Genomic DNA, 10,079 nt, shown 5'->3' on the forward strand with positions numbered 1-10,079 from the left:
AAGCATTACTGAACAATTCCAACTTTGTTTTTTGAAAGTCAGCACAGTTCAATGTTTCCCTTATTCTCTCAGTCTTGAGACCATTAATAATCATTCTAATTCTCGGGTAGACACCGAGTTACATATTCTATCAAGACTAAGGAAATTCTATTTTTTAAAATTTGCATATTCCTTTTATATGAAGAACCTGAGCTATGAATTAACTCAAAATGGTATTTAAAGTTTTGACTAAAATTAACTGTAGCACTTAAAATAATTCTTAATATTTTAAGGAAAAAGCTCTTGAGGCCGTTTGAAAAAGGGTTATATTGAAGAAGAGAGAGGCAGAGAGAAAGAAAGATAATTAATAGGATATTTGAGAGTTGAATTACTAAGTGAAAATATACAGATCTGCCAGAACCCAATGCAGGCAGAATAATATTAATCAAATCTTACCGACTCTTAGTTGGAATAATGAGAAAACATTCTTAGCCTGTTTGATCATGTTGGCATTTTAATTAAACTTTCTTGGATCCTAGAGAAAACAATAGTTTTTTTGTTGGAGCTCTTTTAAAGTGTTATCAAAAATACTTTTGAAGGCATTAACCAAGTAGTATAATTGGGGTCTTTATGTATAAAAACAAAACAGAACATGATGCCATTGATTCTTAACTTTATTTTTTTTAAGCTGTTTATAAATCTGTAGGGCTTCCCTGGTGGTTCAGACAGTACAGAATCTGCCTGCAATGCAGGAGATTTGGGTTCGATCCCTGGGTTAGGAAGATCGCCTGAAGAAGAAAACAGCAGCCCACTCCAATATTCTTGCTTGGAGAATCCCACGGACAGAGGAGCCTGTTGGGCTACAGTCCATGGGGTCACAGAGCTGGACAAGACTGAGTGACTAATACTTTCACTTTCCTCGTAAATCTATAACTACTAGAAATCCGAACAATGAAATGTAGACTTAATTAGAACAAACTTCTCCCATTTTCAGAAATAATGTTACGGTTATTCTTCTGTATCTTGTACCTAATAGAACAGTTCTGGTCTAGTGGAATAAAGATTTTCAGTAAATAAATAGTTGCCAATTTAATATACTTATATAGCACACTTTGTGCCAAAGGTATCATTCTGAGTGCTTTGGAAATATTACCTCATTTAATCTTCATATCTACTTTATAATACAGGTAGCATTTTTATTTCCATTTTAATGATGAGGACTTGGAGATACAGAGAGGGAAAACACTTTGTTCTGAATCATACAGGTAAATAGCTGCAGAGCTGGGATTTAAATCAGGTAATCTGATTTCAGAGTCTGTGTGCTCATTCCCTACACCAAATCCTCAACACTTTTCTAGATGCCTTTTGTAGCCTTAGTCCCATGATTCATTGTTATATGTATCTCATCTTATTTCGTCCTCAGTGTAATTCTGCAAAGTATTATTAGCCTCATTTTACAGATGAGGAAAATGAGGCCCAAGGGAACTGAATAACTTGTTTGAGTTTAAATTACTAAGAGGAAGGGTATAAACTCATTTCTATCTGAATCTGAAGTCTATGCTTTCCCACAAAACTTTCTGATATACCGAAATGGTATTTAGAGATTGAGGAATTTAATTCACCATCTTAACTTCAAGTTTTTTAATAAAATTGAGCACCAAACATTTACTGAATTTTTATGAAGAATATGTCTGGATTTTATGGGGTCAGAACCTTATATAATTTTGGATATCTTTTTCTTAAAATATAAGTTTGTTTATTTTTGGCTATGCTGGGTCTTTATCACTGTGTGAGCTTTCCTCTAGCTGTCGCGAGTAGGGGCTGCCCTCCAGTTGTGGCGTGAAGGCTTCTCATTGCAGTGGCCTTTCTTGTTGTGGAGCACAAGCTCGAGGAAGCAAAGGCTTCGGTAGCTGGGGCTCATGGACTCAGGAGTTGCAGCTCCTGGGCTCTAGAGCACGGGCTCAGTAGTTGTGGTACGTGGGTTTTGTGGCTCCACGTCATATGAGATCTTCCCGGACCAGGGATTGAACCCCTGTCTCCTGCATTGGCAGGCAGATTCTTTATCACTGAGCCATCAGGGAAGCCCCGGGAAATCTTCTCAAGGATAAAGAATACAAAGAATACAAATTCATACATGTAAAATTAGGTATGTAAGTAACCACTCATCATGAATGAAAAGAAAACATCACAAATGATAATAACATCATTCCTTTCATGCAGTCTCTTGCTCTGACCTTTGTATTGATGTGCTGGGCGAGGCTGCACAGGGAGCGAAAGGAGCATTTGTTCACTGGAAAGCTAGCAAGAGACGGATTGTAGGTGGAGATGATTGCAAATCATGCAGTTATATCCCACCAAATACAAACTAGAAGGAGCCCGAGTCAAATTTTCCCTAGCTAGATTTTTGTTTTTCTTGAAGTCCATAGCTATTTCAACATCACCCTGTGTTAACAAGAGTATGTGCAATGGGAGAAGTCAAATTGGAGGGGTGGGGCCTCCCTTTTGCAAATTTCAGAAAAGCACATCACCGTGAGCACATGTTGCTAGGGCCCCTTCTCGGACTTCATATTGGATGTGTGCAAGTCAGGGCTTCTGAAGCAAGTTTCTTTAGCTTCCCAGTAAATCCAACATCTTCTGGCACCCACTCCGTCATGCCTCTCAAGAAATGTTGAACTTGCCAGCCTAAAGTAATACTATTAAACCAGCAGCATAAATGTGTGGGCACGGTGGGGTAGGAAAGCAGGTAACAAGAGAGAGAAAACTGTTCCTCATTCTTGGTCAGATTATACAGTTGTGGAAATTTGGAGAAAATTCACAATGAATTACACTTAAAATTGAGAAAATAAGTCTTTGTATTGTGCTTTCCTACCAGTTCATAAAGAACATTGGTAGGTAGAAAGCCTGCTCAAGAATTTGATCTAGATCAAGATAGAAGATAACAATATTCCAAGCTTCTCTGAAAACCTTCTAGAATTAATGGTGAGTAAGAATAAAGCAGAAGTTACTATAAAGGTCGCAATTTCTTATGAACAGGAAAAGCCCCATGGAACTTCTCAGCAAAATCACTAGTTATATTGTTGTAATCAAAGTTATACATAATTTATGTTCTCTTGACAGTGATGGTCTAAAGTAACTTTCTCTTACTAAACTAAATATATAAGCCTTAAAAACTTTAATCATATAATGAACCACCTACTTCTTTTGTTGGCTTCTGTGTGTACATGAAAAAAAACATTTTTCTGTTAATCTGTCTTTTGTCTAATTTGCAGGCCTCATAGACAAAACATAAGACGGTAGAGGAAGAGTTTTTCCTCCTAGATGTGTGTTTACTTTGTCAGAGCTGAGCACCAATTACTGAGTGGCAGACATACTCATCATTTTAAATGGAGTAAAATCTGGATTTTGATAATTTTTTCTTAGAGTTAATTTTTTAATACAAACTCATTCAATAATGCACAACTTGGTGTAATAAAATATAAGATTTAGGTGTAAAATTAGATGACTTTGGACAAATGTGTACTTTTATTTAACTACTATCTCACTCAATATATTAAAAATTTCACCATCACAGAACACATTTTCTGTCTCTTTGTTTAGCTGATCCTTAGAAAGCCAGAGGCAACCACAATTTCAATTTCTATTTCTGTTGATTCATTTTATGTGTTTTAGTGCTTCATGTAAATGGTGTATACGATTTCATGTCTTTTTTTTTTTTGCTAGATGTAATGTTTTTGAGATTAAATCATTTTACTTTGTGTGGTTTGTAGTTGTTTATATTGCTGAAAAACACATTGAAAATATATTTATTGTAGTTATTTAACCTTTCTCTTCTTGCTGAATATTTGGTTGTTTCCAGTTTGGGGCTATTATGAATAAAGCTGCTGTAAACATTCCCATACAATCCATTGTATGGACATGTGTTTCTATTTTTCTATGGTGAATACCTAGGAGTGGAATTATTTGGTCATGGGGTTGGACCCATAGGTTTAACTTTATAAGAAAGTTCCAAACAGTGTCCCAGAGTGATATTTGCCAAAACTTGGAATTTCTATCTGACTTATTTTGGCCATTCTTCTGGGTGTAAATTAGTATTATATTTTGGTTTTAATGTTCATTTCCTTGATAATAAATGACATTGAGACCCTTATTATGTGCTAATTGGCATTGCCTATTTTCTTTATGATGTGTTTTTTCAGGTCTTTTGCCCACTTAAAAACAATTGAACTAGTTGTCTTTTACTCAATACTCAGTTCAGTTCAGTTCAGTCGCTCAGTCATGTCCGACTCTTTGCAACCCCATGAATCGCAGCACGCCAGGCCTCCCTGTCCACCACCAACTCACGGAGTTCACTCAGACTCGCGTCCATCGAGTCAGTGATGCCATCCAGCTATCTCATCCTTGGTCGTCCCGTTTTCCTCCTGTTTGCAATCACTCCCAGCATCAAAGTCTTTTCCAATGAGTCAACTCTTCACATGAGGTGGCCAAAGTACTGGAGCTTCAGCTTTAGCATCATTCCTTCCAAAGAAATCCCAGGGCTGATCTTCAGAATGGACTGGTTGGATCTCCTTGCAGTCCAAGGGACTCTCAAGAGTCTTCTCCAACACCACAGTTCAAAAGCATCAATTCTTCAGCACTCAGCTTTCTTCACAGTCCAACTCTCACATCCATACATGACTACTGGAAAAACCATAGCCTTGACTAGACGCACCTTAGTCGGCAAAGTAATGTCTCTGCTTTTGAATATGCTGTCTAGGTTGGTCATAACTTTTCTTCCAAGGAGTAAGTGTCTTTTAATTTCATGGCTGCAGTCACCATCTGCAGTGATTTTGGAGCCCCAAAAAATAAAGTCTGACACTGTTTCCACTGTTTCTCCATCTATTTCCCATGGAGTGATGGGACCAGATGCCATGATGTTCGTTTTCTGAATGTTGAGCTTTAAGCCAACCTTTTCACTCTCCTCTTTATAATCTATAGAAATTCTTAATACATTCTTGTATATAAGGCTTTGTCTGATATAAGTATTATGCATATTTTCTCCCACTCTCTGACTGTCTTTTTGTTTTCGTAACGACATCTTTTAATAAAGAGAACTTTTACATTCTGCTGAATATGTGTTCTTTCAGACACTGTTGGGAGGATGAGTTTATGCTATAAGGGGTTCTTGAAAGTGGAGGGCCAGGTTAGCAATCCCTTTTGCCTACATCTAAGCCTGTCCTGGCTCCTTTATTTATTGAGAGTTCTCAGAGGAAACCCATCATGCTGTTGGAGAATCTCTAAACTCTGTTCTTGCTGATAACATGCTTTTCATACTAATAAAAGGCTGTGTGTGTCTGTGTGTGTCTGTGTGTGTTAGTCATTCAGTCGTGTCTGACTCTTTGCAGACATATGGACTGTAGCCTGTCAGGCTCCTCTGTCCATGGAATTCTCCAGACAAGAATACTGGAATGGGTAGCCATTCCTTTCCCCAGAGGATCTTCCCAACCCAGGGATTGAACCTGGGGCTCCCACATGGCAGGCAGATTCTTTACTATCTGAGTTACCAGGGAAGCCAAATAAAAAGCGATATATCAATGTTATTTGATTGGCCAGAATGAGACTGGGGAAGAAGGAAGAATTTTTCTTGCTGTGATGGCTCCTTCTGGATATCCTGTGTATGGGGGTGGGAGTGGGGTGTGGGCGGTCAAGGTATTTAAGCTCTTGTACCTGGAGTATCCTTTCTTTACAAAGACCTGCAGTATGTTTCAGAGAAGGCACTGGTGACTCACTCCAGTACTCTTGCCTGGAAAATCCCATGGACGGAGGAGCCTGGTAGGCTGCAGTCCATGGGGTCACTAAGAGTCAGACACTACTGAGCCACTTGACTTTCACTTTTCACCTTCACTTGGAGAAGGAAATGGCAACCCACTCCAGCGTTCTTGCCTGGAGAATCCCAGAAAGGGGGAGTCTGGTGGGCTGCCGTCTATGGGGTTGCACAGAGTTGGACATGACTGATGCGACTTAGCAGCAGCAGCAGCAGCAGTATGTTTGGAGGCCTCATATCTGAGTCCTTTTAGTATACAGTTTCTTAGTTTCCTCTGGAGCTGTTCTTCCAGAAGTCTCAGGCATGAGCAATTTGAGGGTGATCAGCTATCATTATTATCATTAACCTGGAAGCTAAGACCATTGGTAAAGAAGATAATGGTGACCGCCTTCAAAATATCCCATGCATGTACTGCTACACTCAGTGCCCCCAACCTTGCAGCAGGCCACAACCAACCCACGCTTCCGCAGGAGACTCCTGGACACTTCAGGCAGGTCTGGGGTCACTGCTCCTTTCTCCTGGGTCCTGATGCACAAAGTTCTGTTTGCACCCTCCAAGAGTTTATTTCCCAGTCCTGCCAGCTCTATGCTGGGGTTAATGGCGACCTCCTCCAAGAAGGCTTATGCCATACCCAAGTCTGCTGTACCCATAGCCCCTGTCCCTTTGGCAGCCAACTGATGACCCATACCTCCACAGGAGATGCTCAAACACAGTTCTGTCTCAGTATCTGTGGGGTCCATTCAGGTATGACCTAAATCACATCCCTTACAATTACACAGTAGAAGTGAGAAATAGATTTAAGGGACTAGACCTGATAGACAGAATGCCTGATGAACTATGGGCGGAGGTTTGTGACATTGTACAGGAGACAGGGATAAAGACCATTCCCAAGGAAAAAAAATGCAAAAAGGTGAAATGGCTGTCTGGAGGCCTTACAAATAGCTGTGAAAAGAAGATAATTAAAAAGCAAAGAAGAAAAGGAAAGATATAAACATCTGAATGCAGAATTCCAAAGAATAGCAAGGAGAGATAAGAAAGCCTTCCTCAGTGATCAGTGCAAAGAAATAGAGGAAAACAATGGGAAAGACTAGAGATCTCTTCAAGAAAATTAGAGATACCAAGGGAACATTTCATGCAAAGACAGGCTCAATAAAGGACAGAAAGGGTAGGGACCTAACAGAAGCAGTACATATTAAGAAGAGGTGGCAAGAATACACAGAAGAACTGTACAAAAAAGAGCTTCATGATGCAGATAAGTGTAATCACTCACCTAGAGCCAGACATCCTGGAATGTGAAGTCAAGTGGGCCTTAGAAAGCATCACTATGAACAAAGCTAGTGGAGGTGATGGAATTCCAGTTGATCTATTTTAAATCCTAAAAGATGATGCTGTGAAAGTGCTTTGCTCGATATGCCAGCAAATTTGGAAAACTCAGCAGTGGCCACAGGACTGGAAAAGGTCAGTTTTCATTCCAATCCCTATGAAAGGCAATGCTAAAGAATGCTCAAACTACTGCACAATTGCACTCATCTCACATGCTAGTAAAGTGATGCTCAAAATTCTCCAAGTCAGGCTTCAGCAATATGTGGACCATGAACTTCCAGATGTTCAAGCTGGTTTGGGAAAAGGCAGAAGAAGCAGAGATAAAATTGCCAATATCCTTTGGCTCATTGAAAAAGTAAGAGAGTTCCAGAAAAACATCTATTTCTGCTTTATTGATGCCAAAGCCTTTGACTGTGTGGATCACAATAAACTGTGGAAAACTCTGAGAGAGATGGGAATACCAGACCACCTAACCTGCCTCTTGAGAAACCTGTATGCAGATCAGGAAGCAACACTTAGAACTGGACATGGAACAACACACTGGTTCCAAATAGGAAAAGGAGTACAGCAAGGCTATATATTGTCACCCTGCTTATTTTACTTATATGCAGAGTACATCATGAGAAACACTGGGCAGGAGGAAGCACAAGCTGGAATCCAGATTGCCGGGAGAAATATCAATAACCTCAGATATGTAGATGACACCACCCTTATGGCAGAAAGCAAAGAAGGACTAAAAAGCCTCTTGATGAAAGTGAAAGAGGAGAGTGAAAAAGTTGGCTTAAAGCTCAACATTCAGAAAATGAAGATCATGGCATCCGGTCCCACCACTTCATGACAAGTAGATGGGGAAACAGTGGAAACAGTGGCTGACTTTATTTTTGGGGGGCTCCAAAATCACTGCAGATGGTGACTGCAGCCATGAAATTAAAAGATGCTTACTCCTTGGAAGCAAAGTTATGACCAACCTAGATAGCATATTAAAAGCAGAGACATTACTTTGTCAACAAAAGTCCATCTAGTCACAGCTATGTTTTTTCCAGTAGTCATGTATGGACGGACTTTACAGAAAGCTGAGCACCAAAGAATTGATGCTTTTGAACTGTGGTGTTGGAGAAGACTCTTGAGAGTCCCTTGGACTGCAAGGAGATCCAACCAGTCAATCCTAAAGGAAATCAGTCCCGGGTGTTCATTGGAAGGGCTGATATTGAAGCTGAAACTCCAATACTTTGGCCGCCTGATGGCTGACCCATTTGAAAAGACTCTGATGCTAGGAAAGATTGAGAGCAGGAGGAGAAGGGGACAACAGAGGATGAGATGGTTGGATGGCATCACCGACTCAATGGACATGAGTTTGGGTAAACTCCCAAATGACTGGGAGGCCTGGCATGCTGCAGTTCATAGGGTTGCAAAGAGTTGGACACAACTGAGTGACTGAACTGAACTGAACTGCATTGGAGGCATGAAATATCTCGATTAGATGAGGGGAGGGCTGAAAAATGGAAGGATGAATTGGCAAGGTAGGACTCTTGAATAATTGTCTATCCCTAAAACACTGTCATTGTATGTGCGTCTTTTGGTGGGAGATGAAGAGAGCAGCTGCACACGCCGCCCCTACCCTCATTCTGACTCGGGTGCTGAGAATTCCAGCGTATTAGACTGGGTCTTGGAAACCTTGCTGAAATGTCTCCCTATTCTGCTAGAATACTATAGTCTCTCCTGGTGGACAAGAAGCAGTCTCCTTGCTTTTTGCTTCTCTTTAGTGCATCTTAGCCCTGATCACACACAGGGGTATCCCTTCTCTGTATTCCCAACTTACAATCATCAGAGCAGGAAAGGCAATGCGCGCAGTTTGCAACACAGAGCATAATTACCAAACTTCGACAGAAGAATAAGGGGGAAAAATGTCTCGTATCACAAACCATAGGAGGCAAAGGGAAAACTCGCCTGGCAAAGCTAATGGCATGTCGTTGCTCATCTAAGCAACTCAGACATTTGGGAGAATGAACACGTGCATGCAAGCTCCAACGTGCATGAAAGGAGATTCCATTCCTCATTAGTGATGTTTTCTAGCTTTAATCTCTTATTTCACTTTAGATTCCTTTATTCTCATAGCTCCACTTTCCAGCAACCAATTAATATTTTTTTCTGATAAATGTTCCTTTTTAAGAGTAATTTGGTTTTGATGTTTAAGCTCAACATTCTTCTAACTTCTAAGAGAAAAGAAGCTGCATAAGAGTAACGAGCTGGGGAGGAAAATTCGGGGTGTTTCCTGCCTGGATCCTGAAATATCAGCACCAACTAGTTGGATATAAGCACTTCTAATTTTTTCTCTTTTATTTATGACAGCCCCTCACAAAATTAGTCTGAATTTTAATGTATGCCCATATAGGGTAAAACAAAAAGGACGCAATTTGGAATCCACATTCATACATGGTTTTGCCTAGAGAATGAAGAATGTTTAGCTATGCTCAGTGTTCTCCAGGAAAATTTAAATAGAAATATAAAAAAAGATCTGAGAGGACATGGAATAAATCTCTGTGTTGTGCTGATTAAAATTAGTGCATGTTTCAGGGCAAACAGTGGGCTATAATACATCTAGCATTTAAAATAACTTATGGTTTTGTTAATTTTTGGAGACAGAGCTTGGTCTCACCATACTTCAGCCTCGAATTCAGAAAAGAGTTGTTAAAATCATTCCCAAATTAATTGTGAGATTTTCTGTTCTTTTCTATTTGAAGGAGGATGCCACTGCTTTGTTTGGTTTTCTCTGCAAAGCAGGCACTGCTAGCCACTGGACTAGCCTGTTTATTGAAGATGTTGGGTAAGATGAATAACTTTGTTCTGCTCTCATTATGAGAATTTTAGTGGGTTACATCATTAGAGATAATGGTAACTCTGCTTAATCCACTGTAGTACAGATTACAGACCAGGACGGCATTCATTATTTTGTCTAACGATATGCTGTAGGAGTTAT

Source organism: Budorcas taxicolor, chromosome 6, assembly GCF_023091745.1.
Source record: "Budorcas taxicolor isolate Tak-1 chromosome 6, Takin1.1, whole genome shotgun sequence".
In the NCBI taxonomy this organism is placed as follows: domain Eukaryota; kingdom Metazoa; phylum Chordata; class Mammalia; order Artiodactyla; family Bovidae; genus Budorcas; species Budorcas taxicolor.